This window comes from Leptidea sinapis, chromosome 29 (genome assembly GCF_905404315.1).
Source record: "Leptidea sinapis chromosome 29, ilLepSina1.1, whole genome shotgun sequence".
Taxonomy (NCBI): domain Eukaryota; kingdom Metazoa; phylum Arthropoda; class Insecta; order Lepidoptera; family Pieridae; genus Leptidea; species Leptidea sinapis.
In genome coordinates, this window is record NC_066293.1 from 4443784 (window position 1) to 4457656 (window position 13873).

The 13873-nt window shown below is 34.0% G+C and overlaps 1 non-coding gene across 1 annotated transcript; it reads right to left on the reverse strand.

Annotated features, from left to right (window-relative positions):
* Positions 1 to 2567: 2567 nt before the first annotated feature.
* On the reverse strand, positions 2568 to 2641 carry Trnas-aga (transfer RNA serine (anticodon AGA)). The gene has a single exon. It is a non-coding gene; the product is annotated as a tRNA-Ser (tRNA).
* Between the last annotated feature and the right edge of the window lie 11232 nt (positions 2642 to 13873).

The following is a 13873-nucleotide window of genomic DNA, read 5'->3' on the forward strand; positions in this document are numbered from 1 at the left end:
AAAATTTTTCGCAAATCATAAAAACATCTGACGCAACGTTTCGATTCGAAAGTCGATTTCAGGGACAAGTTTTGTATAACTGAGCAAGGCGCGTTTACATTAATCGCGTCTGCTAGATCAAATCAAGTAAGTAGTTATAAGTTATCGTGATCTAGCTAATGATTTACTTGTATTAATTTTGTTAATCATTTACTTAGTATTTTCTTTTGATTAACGCGAGTATTACACATTCAAATAAAACAGTTATTAAAGGATTAAAACGCGTGTAATTGTAACTGTGTTCTTACATAAGATTTTGTGTAAAATGTGACCTGGAATGGTCACGAAATGTCAGGTTAACTAAACTAATTATAAAAATGTAAATGATTAATAAAATTAATACAAATAAATACATTTACACACGTTTTAATCCTTTAAACAGTGTTTTGGTAATGATTTGCTATTTTTTTCAATATAAGGTGATTTTTGGTCGTTACATTTTAATCACATTAAACATCCCATAAAACTTGTTTAAAATTATGTCATTGCTTTAATTTACAAATGTGTGAATTTAGGCGACATTGGATCCCAATAAGATAGTTTAAGGGCACTTCCACTTATCTTAGCAATTCTACAGTTTAAAGCCCTCTACAAAAAGGGATTTTGTTGGAATTTGGGCTACCAATATGCTGAGTGGATGATCTTTTACTTAAATCTTTTTATTTTTTATATGTTATGATATGTATCATGAATAAATACTCAACTTTCTAAAGAAACAGCTGAAAGACAAAAGAACTCGACCGGTTTTGTATTGGTGTTTTAAGGCAATTAAAAACAATTTTCCAACTTCCGGCACCAGTTTCACAATACAAGTAATAGAACAGTAACGTCACTCAGTTGTCTTCTTGAAATTTATACCTACGTTTGGTTGGATCGTAATTTAAATCGGACACAAGTCTCAGTGGCACTCTTACGGCCGTGTAAATCATGCTAGTATTTATTTGCAACAAACACAATATTTACATAATAATATAGAACAAATATATACAAAACAAATTACCAGTGCCAGTCGACAGCGGCCTTCCAACGCTCCATGGAAGCAACTTCATACAAGTTACATATTATAATGCGATTCTGAATGAAATGAAGAAAGAATGCCAAGAACGGTTGCAAAGACCAGAGGGATGACATTGTAGTCGACATGGCAGATGGATTGACGTTGATTCATGGGCTCGGTCACGAAATATGAAACGCACAGCAAAATATTCAAGTTTTTTTCTGTTTATTTTGTTAAGTTAAGAATTTTTATTTAACTTCTGTTTGAGTTAATGTAAGTACTTAGTTTATAATGGGGCTGACATGTACATAGATATCAAAGCCCTAAAACTTATTAAGGAATAAAAAAAGGTATTCAAATGTTCACTTACAAAACGCAGGAGCAGCGAAAGAAACGGTCAAGATTGCGTGCGGCGCGCTCGCGGTTCGTATTGCGCGATCGCTCGCGATCGATCGATCAAACCTGTGATGTTTTTTGTGTGTTGTCGTCGAACTAGTGGTGGAGCGCGCGAATCACTCGCGGGTGGCGACTGGGTGCTGGCGATCTCGTGTTAACATCACATTAGCAGTCAGGAGCTTACGCGAGTGTGACGTGTGAAAAATTATAATTATTGGTGTGCACGAGATTATTAAAGAAAGAGTACGAATTGTAAGATTTAAGAAAAAGATAGCAGCCATTGCTTTTATTTTATGAAAATAAGTGAATAAGAATGAATAATTGATATGCCCTGCCCATTACGATGCAGTGCCGATCAGGATTATTGAAAGACCCAAAAATTCTGAGCGGCACTACAATTGCGCTCGTCACCTTGAAACATAAGATTTAGTTAAGTCTCATTTGCCCAGTAATTTCACTAGCTACGGCGCACTTCAGACCGAAACACAGTAATACTAACACATTACTGCTTCACGGTAGAAATAGGCGCCGTTGTGGTACCCATGATCTAGCCGACGTCCTGTGCAAAGGAGCCTCCCACTGGTAAAATAGCTTTCTATAACATTACTGTTCGTATTTTGAATGTGTTTACTTTGCCAATGGGAGTTCTACCTTGACCAGCACTGATCAACTCTTCTGTACTGAACGACATGATGAAAAATAAAGATGATAATTATATGAGACCGTGCCATCGTCTCTAGCGATAAGTTCAAAATGGTTGAACTTACCTGACACTCCATTTGACCTTGACTTTTTGGTCAAGGGCGGCGTTGATGTACGTGCTACGTGAAAAAAGGACAAACATAATAGAAACGGCACTTTATATTGTGGGTATAAAAACAAGAAGCTTACAAAAACTAAGAAAAATTAAATTTACCAAGACTATTTTTTGTAAACAACTTCAAATCTATGTCATGTGAATTACGTTGTTGTAATGTTTATTATAATTTAGGATTCGATACCTATACCTAGTTCTCGCGTAGAAGTCACCGTACAAAACTGCTATACAATGGTTAAACTATAGATTTACAAGATACTGGCTCTTAGACAAACAACAAAACGAATATACAAATAAAATTTGAAAAACAAAATTTTATGAACGATGTGGGACTCGAACCCACGACCTCCGGCATTCTGTGCCGGTGCTGTAACCAACTGAGCTAACCGTTCGAGTGACGTATCGTCATAAAATCTTGTATGCTTTGTTCCACTCTCAGGTTGTGGCTTCATCTACAGGATCTACTTTACAGTTGATAACCTGCTCAACCCCAATACTTGCATATTAAGAAATTGACTTGAGATGTCTTGTAAATCTAAACAATATGTTATTTTTTTAAAGTGATAACCCTCACTTCTAGGATTAATAAACAAATAAAATTTGAAAAACAAAATTTTATGAACAGTTCAACAGAGAGGCCCACAATATCTTTACGGTCTTTGAATTTAAACGATTTACTTATAAGTATAAGAGAGCCGCCACGTGTTGCCTTTTCTCTGCTAAACACACTTGCCACCCGATGACCACTGGAGTTAAAATTGAGCTCATATTTTCTAAGCCAGTGTTCAGTAAGACATAAGATATCAATATTTTCATGGTTCATTAGTAGTTCCAGTTCCAGTTCTTTACCTAACAATCCTTGCATATTTTGGTGCATCAGGTTTATGACTTTACAATTATTATGTTAGAAGTGAGGGTTATCACTTTAAAAACAACAAATTGAACAAGATTTTCTGCTGTATCTCCGTTAGAGATGTTCTCTTTCCCACGTTTCGTTTCTGTATACGCTATCTATGAAATAGGTACATATTCACTACGTAGACCAGGTCATCTAAAAATATGTAGAATATAGAAAACCGCTGAACATAGCTTTTGTCGACTTTAAGAAAGCTTTCGACTTTATCTCTCATAATAACACCTGGGAAGCATTAAGCTCTGTTCAAACTGAGGGTACTATGACGCGGGACGTAAGTCGCTCGCGCCGATTGTGACAGCTAACTTGTATGGACGTGTTCAAATTGACGCGAGTAGTCGCTCAAGTTGAAGCGAAACAAGAGCGGGTCGCCCGGCGGGATTGTTTGATCTCACAATGCATGTTTCTCCACTGCAGGACCAAAAATGACACGCGGGAAGTCGCGTCAGTTTGAGAGGCTCAGCGAGCGAGCGAATTGCTTTAAAACGCTAACTGCATCAGTAGTAACTGTTTGGAGTGCAATAAATTATTATGGAAAAAATGACGAAGCAATTGATTTAAAATTAACTTTTCAAAAGTTTTACTAAAAGTGGGTAGTACAGATATTGGTCTATGATGATTTTATAAAACAGAAAGAAAATGAGAATTGAACTGATATTTTTTTAAATTAATTTTTGATGTTGCATTTTTGACATATTTTGAAAAAAGTAAAAGTGAAACTTTTTTTCACATTATAGACATTTAACTAAAATTTTTTATTAAGGGTATAAAAATCGCTTTATCAATCTTAATATTAAACTTGAAAAAATTTGAATGAGTAATAGTCTATACACGGTCAGCTGCTACGAACTATAGGTGCCGCCCGACCGTCACACGACATGCAACACACAGACGAAAAAGTTTGAAACGATGTAATAAAAGTTTCACTTTAAAAACCAAAAAAACGATTACTCATAAATCGTGAATAATGCATATAACAAAATCTATATGTTTGAATAAATGATCTAAGAGAAGGGTTATATATTATGCTCTATTAAATGATGTTTTAAATTGTCAACTTAACCAAACATCAAAATATTTTTGAAGGTTATTTTCGCAAGCCATAAAACTAATTGCTATTATATTACATAATATTTAATCATTCATCATTATCAGCAATCAATTCGAACATACTAAATCCTTGTTTCTTAGGCAGCAGCTAAATACTCCCTGTAACCTGTAAACAATGATTTTTAAAAGTATAAATAGGTTACCTAGACAACATTCGGTGTTTGTAATTGATACACAAACGCACACATGAATAATTTAACATTGCAATAGCACACTACATTACGATTACACGTCAAAGAAGGATAGTAAATGCAATTATCGCAAGTGAAAAAGAGATAAGTATAAATTGCTAATTGCTTCGTATTTGTATAGCAAAAACACAGAATCATTCACCAGATATGATTTTTTACCGTACACTGCGATTTATGCTTCAAATACGAATCATTCTTGAGTTCATGTAATAAAAGTTATAAAGTAGTAAAACTACATTTAAATTAGGTAAATTGGGTGTTATTGATTTAAAAAATAATAATTTCATATTTATTATAATATAAAGCGACATTGATGATTTAAATTATTTGTACATAAAATAATAAAAAACATATCAGACATATCAAAACAAAACCGAGATGGAACACAACCGAATAATATCAAAACAACAATAAGGGTTCCATTTTTACAATTTTACTAACGACGGCTCCCAAAAATTTTTAAGTTTACAATTTTTATTTCTTGTATATTTTATTATTTATGAATGTATTTTTGTTGAGGGTTTATTACAGTAAGATAATGGAAGAAACAGAAAATGATCCATTGATTCTTCGCAAGGGAAATTCTTCGTTAGCAAGGGATGTACCGAAAGGGCAACCCTGCCCTTTCGGTATATCCCTTGAAAAAACCCCTGAAAAAACTCCTACGCAAGCAGATAGCATTTACTGTCTACGTCCGCTACCTACCCTAAAACTTGTTTTTATAGTTTGATAGTTCAGCTATACGCACTTGTTTATTTAAAAATATTAAATTTCGTATTAAATTCACTGCAACAACGTATTTTTTACATCATTTCCTAAATTGTCCTAAAATATACTACCTCGATCAACCCGCAGCAGACAGGGTAGTTGCGATACATTCGGAGTATTATCGTATCGTTGCAAATGTGTCGTTGTCGATATTGCGAGTAGACCTCCTGGTACGTTACATACATTCCAAGATTAAGTACTAATATCGTAAAGTAGTATAATAGTACAGGCTATCAAATAGCCTGCTATTACTAATATTATTCTATACCACCTTTATTATAAGACTTTGAAAGCCAGAACTTATTGTAATCATCATAATATTATTTAAGAAAGACGCTCACTAACTAACAAGAAAACTCAATTTCCGCAATCAAGCGGTTACGAACGCTATGTATTCTGCCTACGATTTCACTTCTGGTTGATTAATCTATGACACATACTATTTGTCCTTGTCGCGCTGCAGTTGACATCATAATCTCTATCTTGCTCGAACCACCACGGTAATAATTCGAGATTTGTTTGTAAATAAGAAATAAAATCGTGATAAAATACAAATACGACGTTCTTTTATATATACTTTCGTATAGTATGAAATACCTTCACTCTTATATATCATAACATAGTTTTTACATTTTCTTAACACACTGGTTGGCATTTTAGATTATTATTGTCACGCCACGAAAACGTTCGGATTAGCTCGCTGCTATTAGCCGACTAAATGAAATTACGACAATTGTCTGAATTTGTCTGGAAGAATTTGCGCGCTCTAGTGCGATGTCCATCTCTTTATTGTATATAATATCATTGCCTGTAAAGCAGAACCTTGACTTCATATTTATCTGCACGGCAAAACTAAATTGGCTTCGTAAAAACTGGAGGTCATAATTTGAGCACGACAATTCTTTATGTCAGGCGTCAATTCGAGCAGCTAGAGATAAAACACAATTACTCAGTCGTGTGGTCTAAAGTATACTCCTTTTTTTAATACAATAGTAATAAAAAGGTAGATTAAATATAGAACAAGCGCAATTCAGAACGCGTTAATTATGTATTTATATTTAAAACATAATATTACTTCACGGACAGCCTCATTTTAAAACATCTAAAAATACATTTCTATATTTAGCTGACTGCCATTACGACATTTCACATTACCATTTCTGATACTCGCGACGCCATTTTGGCATAAATTTTATGACATCTTTGGCTTCAGAGTAAAACGCGCGAATTTTATTCGAATACAATTTAATTGAAAGAAATTTAAAAGAATTTAAGCTCTTATCCACGAAAATTATTCTATTCAACGCTTTAGTCGCATTTATTGAAAGCATTGTAAACATTCTAAGATTATTCACCAGACACTTGGCTTTTTTAATAATAGAATACTAACATAATTTTAAGTCATACCTACTATAAACAAACTATAAACCTAGTATCTTAAATTAATTTTCACATTTACTTCCTTTTATACTTAGTGATAAAACACTTACTTTAAATTATTAATAGTCATTGCTGTGCATTTCTCTTATAGGTGTACATATTAGAACTGTAAATAATGTTAAGTTTATATTTGTAAATGTATTAATATATGTGTGCCTAATAAATAAATAAAGACAAAAAGTTGTAAACTTGGAATAATTTTACTTCGTGTTTATTAATAACACAGAATATGATAACATTAAGTTAAAATTATCTTTACGGGGAAGTGTACCAAGAATACTTACTAGCAGCATTTTTATAGGTAAGCTGAGCCGTTGACAGAAATAGCTGCCAGCGTTTGGGTTTCCAGTAGCAGATAGTACTTTGTACATTCTCCGCGCCTTTAGGCCCCAAGAGCCAAGTGTCTCGACCTCAAACGGCACTAAGATGTAAGACTCACTGAGACCGAAATAATTGATTATATTTGAATCTCATTCAATGATTATTATCATTAAATAAGTAGACGGTGCGGTGGGCGCCTCACACCAATTGGTCCGGCTTCGTACTCGGTACAGTCCGGACGGTAATAATAATATTTTTTTGCGATTGACAATGCGACATACCATGCTGTGGTGTGTAATAAATTATTTTTATCATCAATTATTATCAATTGTTTTCACCTTTTACTACGAGTACAGCCCTTGCCATAGAAGGCTTGCCTATAGAAGAAAGGTCACTGGTATGTATTAACGCCTTAAATATTAAACCGTTGCCAAAGGGTAACTAACGGGAATTCTATTGCTATAGCTAACTCTATTAGGTCACTCAACTTAATAAAAAATGCTAATGCATGCATAAATGCAACTAACCACAGCTACTTTATATTTTTTTTTTGCGAAGCGGTTGACTTCCCTCAGTTTGAATTTATGTTTTGCAGACATTTGGTCGTTCAAAAATATTTACTTATCGCTTTGTACGCCCGAGATACGCCGTCTACTCGCAAAATCGACAACGATATATTCGGAACGATACGATAATACTCCGAATTAAGGCTTCCAATCGGGATCCCGCAATACCGAGATCCCCCGCCATTTTCCAATCCCGCGAGATGCGGGAATACGGGCGCGGGAATTGCGGGACTGAAAAAAAGCGTGCATGCGATGCAAAATAGGATAATCTGCGTGAAATATTATTCTTAATAACTCAAGTTATTCATTTTCACATACAAACCCTTAAAAGGAATACTGCCCACAAGTGTGGAAGCAGAAAGGGCATTTTTGCAGGCTATATTGCGTCTAAAATACGCAGTACTTTGACTGATGACAGTTTGGACATGTTGTGTTTCCTTCGCAAAGATTTTCAGTTAAGATTAAAAGCTGACAAACTTAATAATTAAGTAATAATTTATCAGTTTTAAAATGTGTTTTTTTTTTTTTTGGTTGATTTTTTAATTTCGCTTTGTGGGTTTTTTTGAAAACGATTTGTTTTGTTTTGATTTGCCTTTTATTCAGAGTTTGTTATTGTTTTTTTTGACCGTTTGAGAGTGAATGAATTATGCGCAAACCTATAAAAACTAAATATTATCTGTGCTCTGTTGCTGTTGTGTGTCAAAAGTCAAAACATAATTTAGGTGCTTATGACCATGCCAGACTCGGCATCGCCAATTTATTAACATTTACACAATATGCAAATATTAAATAAATATGTAATAAATATAATTACCGTGGGATCAAAAAAAGTTTATAATTAAATTAAAAGGTAATTAAGGCCGAACAGATGTTTTTTTTGGACGAACACATAAAAGATAGTTTAAAAGTATAAAAAATCTATAGTTGGCGCTAACTTGAGAATTAATTTTTGAAAATTAAAAAACTAACAAAAAAAATTTTGGATCAAACATTGAAGAACAATTGAATTAGCGAAAAAAATTAATTACCCCCCGCCAACTTAAGAGAGTCAGTTAGGACCGATACTATCGACAAATGTTTCGTTCGTTCAATCATCGTTTCGACATTGATTACGATGTAACTAAGAGTAGGATTCGATACGACTAATGTCACGACATATCGAATATCGATTTTAGGTGTAGGCCCCCAGTTTTAATTTGCGCAGTGATTGTAAAAAAAATCATTTATTAGGGTTACGTAGCATAAAAGGAAAAAAACGTAACCCTTATAGGACACGTTGTTGTCTCTCCGTCTTTCAAGACCCTTTATTTCGGAAACGCGTAGAGGTATCGTGAGTTGATATAAAAACGATATACCTACTCAAATTTCTATGTTAACAAACGTATATTTCAACATTCTCAAAGGACTCAAAAATATGATTGGCCTAGAACTTTGAAAGTTGGAAAGTAATGCCGACTTATAATAAATTGAAAATTAAATTAAAGAGAAAAATGTGTATACGTTAATTAAATTAAATCATAAAAAAAAACAGAGTCTTCGGCCCGAATTTTAAATTGAGTTAACTGTGTCATGTGGGGTATCGTTTGAAAGGGCTTTATTGGCACAAGCTGAAACAGATTTTAATTATACTTATGTTCTAAAGTTTTTTTTATTTTTGACGAAGAATGGAAAAAATACCTTTTCTTGTCACCTAATAATATTTACGAACCCCTCAGTGGACGAGACACTTATCCTGTTATGTTTAATTAACAGAGCACTGGATCCCTGACACTTAGAACAGTAGCTCTGCGTTGCATACTCAGAACAGAGATGACAGCAAGATGAGAGATCTTTGATTTGTTTTATACTTAATCAATGACAGTTTTGACAGCTATTTGCACATATCACTGACCTGTACCATATGTTTGACAGCAAACTTTTTGTGCCTATTTGAAGCGCCACTCGCGAGCGTCCAGAGAACAAATTTTGACGTATAATACTTATAGCTGCGAAGGACCGTTCAATACCCTGAAGTATTTTTGCATTTTAAATTAATTTCGTATGTTTTCTTTATGTAAATGGCGAATATCAAACAGGCACAAAAGCACTTTGACAGCCGCCAGTCCAGTGGTATATAGTAAAGGTCAGTTGCACATATCTATTGTATTGTTTTAATGACATCTAAACTCAGTTTTCGTGAAAGCACTTCTTAGCACAAGGCTGATATCACCATTAGAACTCTTTGAACTAAGTTAACGCCTGTAAGCGACTCAATAGATTCAATTCGGATTTTACCACCAGCCTCCACGGAGTAGCCTAAACGCGTTTAAATGTTGACCGCCGAATTTTTAACGTTCAACATATTTGATAGCGTTCTCTTGAACAACTGTTGCTGTCACTGTTGTTATAATGAATCGGCGTCACTTGAGACGTAACTCAGATTATTTTTCGGTCGGATGAATCGCTCTTTAGTCCGGTATTTTAAAATAGAAAATAACATACTAGAATGGTGTGAGTATAAGTATATTTTATAACAATTTTATATTGACGTTAGTTGAATTAACCTTCAGTTTCATTCTTATTTATTTATTATTTATAATTGATAATAATTAGCGCATATTATTTATAGAGTGAGAGTAGAAATAACAAAGTCTATTTAAGTTATAATTCCAAGGAGCTCATAAATTTTAATCTATTTTTACTGTAATATGTCGTATTTCAATTAGCTGGACTTTAATTAGTTGTAGTGGAGGTCGTGTTTGGAGCAGGATCCAGTGATGTGCCCAAATATCATTTACTTGTACATCAGATCTTGTGGCGCTCGTCTTTTTAATCTATTGAATGTTGTGCTGGGTTTCTTTTTCATTAAGTTCCTTGCAAGTTGGGTTGGGTGGTTTTTAACTTGAAAAAAAAAATTGTTTCATTATTTCTAATTATAATATATTAAACTTTAAATAATATAGTAAATAAAAAAAAAATAACAAAAAAAAAAACCAACTTCAAAAACACTATTCCAAAACAATAGATATGCACTGAAAAGTATAAAAATAATTGCGTATTGTTATACAATCTAATTCTAGTTACGATTATTGTAATTTTTGGAATCGGTGTCCTTCTGCCGCGAAACGCTCTCGCCTCTCACCTCCTCACGACTCAAGCATATCTCACCTATAACTATGTATGTAGTTCGGATAAGCCCTCCTGGATGACACCGACTCCAAAAATTACAATAATCGTAACTAGAATTAGATTGTATAACAATACGCAATTATTTTTATACTTTTTAGTGCATATCTATTGTTTTGGAATAGTGTTTTTGAAGTCGGTTGTTTTTTTGTTATTTTTTGATTTTTAGTGAATTTGAAGTACATAAACTAACAACTTGTCTAAATATGTGCAGATATACTAAATTTTCAATGCAGCAATGAACGTAAGCGCTTAATTGAAGAGTTCCGTTACTTTGACATGGATTCCGTAATCAGAACCTAACCAAACTCTCACCAAACTATCTTTGAAGTATATCCTTTCCAATAACAAGAATCATCGAAATCGGTTGGCGCGATACTGAGTTATTCGTAAATTTATCATCCAATTTGCTATGCGTATGTATAGCAAATTTAAGACTTATGATTTTTCTCAATGACAAAAGTACAATGAGACACGGGAAGCACCAGCTTTCAAATAAAAAAAGAATTATCAAAATCGGTTCACCCAGTGGATTGTTTTTAGGTAACAAAAAAAAATACCGACGAATTGAAGACCTCCTTCTTTTTTGAAGTCGATTAAAAATGCCAAATCTTTTCTCAAAATTTGAGATTAGGTTTACGAGATCGACAGCGTTTACGAGAAATAAAAAATAGCTTAAGAATGAAATGAGATCCTTTGAAAATAGATTAGGCTGTATCTATGATTTTATCAGGCGCGGTCGGGACAGAAATCTGTTATTGAATTTAATAATAAAAAAAAACAATATCCTGTGTTCTCCAGTGGTACACATAAAATTGGGATTAAGTTATAACTGCGAATAAACCAAGAATATGCAAAATGTTACAAATAGATATTTTGCTTATGATTGTTTCATTCTTGTCAATATTCTAAGATTCAGGTTTCATGTAACGTTTCCCGCGTTTATTTGCAAGGCTGCTACAAAGAGAATTTAAGCACTAGACATTCAGAAAACTTCAGAATTATCATTGTATTTACCGTGTTGTCAACGATATAGTAAGCATTTGTATATTCTTTAGTTGGTAGGTTTATTCTCAGGTATAACTTTATGCCATGTTTTTGTAAGGTCGAAAATGTTTAGTTGGTAGCATGACTTTACAGAATATTTTAATTTGATAACTATTTAGTCATTAAACTAATAAAGAAACTCTATGATGTACTTTATAAGATCTTTTTCATTTTTTTATTTTTAAAAAATATTTATTATTTCTATAGCTTATATAATAACTTGGAGAAATGAATTAATTACATCCTCATCAACAACCTACTGAATCTCAAAACAGCGATGCTATTTACAATATATAACCGTTTACGTTTAACTTCAATCGCTCATAAAGATTAGTTACACGCACTCACTTCTTTTAGCTTTTAAATTATTACAGTTCTAGAAAATGTACTTTCTGCTTTTGAAGTTTCACCCGAGACCAGTCTAAATAAAAATACATGTAATCACGGACTAGTAAAAAAAGAAGGACTCCGCTCCGTAATATAAGCAAGTGAAGCACCTTTATGGTAGTGTGTGTGCGGTTACGGGGTATACCAGTTACACAATTTTTTCTCCGTTAAATGATCATATATCCACAAATACTTTTATATTATTGTTTTTACACTTGTTCACAACGCACGACGGTATTTTTAAAATATTTTATTGCGACGCTAACTGATCTGTCACAAACGATGGCAAATCTCATAATGGCGGTCGATCGGCTTGTATTAGTGTAAGTGTATGCGTAGGGCTATATATATATATATATGTATTTATACATTTACCAGCTTGTTTTGGTGCCTCACTGTTATGTAAGGTGACACGGAGTCCTTATTTTTTACTCGTCCGTGCATATAATAGCATTTTTATAATAAATAGATAATACTTAAACTAGATATTAAAAGTCACTTGAAAGTTAAACCGTAATTCGCCTTGAAAATGATTTTATTCAGTGAGGCAAGACAGTACTTTATGCCTCAAGCCACTGCCAATTAAAGCCGCAAATTCGGCTTTGCACGGAATACTGTTGTCATCATCTCTGGGTGTGGGTCCCAGTACCAACTCCTTCATCAAGTCATCAGCTTGATTCTTTGGGGTTAAAATATAACTATATTTACAATACTATGATTACATTAAATTAAAACTATCATTACGGGGAAGTGTACCAAAAATACTAGCAGCATTTCCGGCTTGGATAGCAAGGCTGATCTGTTGGCCGAAATAGCTGCCAGCGCTTGGGTTTCTAGTAGCCCTATTGAGGCGCTTAGATAGTACTTTGAACATTCTCCGCGCCTCTGGGCCCCACGGGCCAAGTGTCTCTGTCACACCAAACGTCGAGTCCCACACTAGCGCTTGGGGTTGTGTAAACAAATGATGAATAGTGAAGGACTGTAAAGCGAGCCTCGGCACTTTCAATAACGGCCACAGCTACTCTGGATGTACGATTTAGAAGTTGAAATATTAAGTCTCTTGGCATCTTCTACCGCAAATATCACGGGGAGTGCTCAGAGTTGTTCAGATGAATACTGGCAGTCAAATTTCTTTTTTAAGTGAAACTCCTTTAGAATCGTTGTGATTTCAAATCGGATGCAACGGAAAAAACGACAGGTAAGACACAAATACAAAAATGTGTAGGATGAAGCCGGCAAAGAATGAGACAGAAATATGCGTACTATTGAAGTGAAAACTTCTTTATCATCGTTGTGATTTGAAAGTCGATGAAACGAAAAAGCGACAGTTAAAAGAGCAGTCACATCAATTCATAATATAACATGGGAGATAATGAGATAGGAAGCAATGTTTAATACAATGTTTTGGTACCAGGCGATCATAGTTGGAGAAGAGATTGTCTTAAGTATAGCGCGAGTATACCTTAATATATTCTGACTCCAAGCGCACGACGTATTACTACATAGACACCAGGAGAACATATTATTATATATATTAGTGGTGGTAGGAATGTCTTTCATAGCGGTTGAAATCATGTGTCATCCTAGCAACACGTACCAGGAATTCATATGCAGTTTAGAGGTTCATGCACCATGCAGGTTTCACTTCTGGCATGTGTACTTTGTACGCACGCAATGTTTTTTTTATGCGAGACGAGGACAATCGAGCGTACGGGT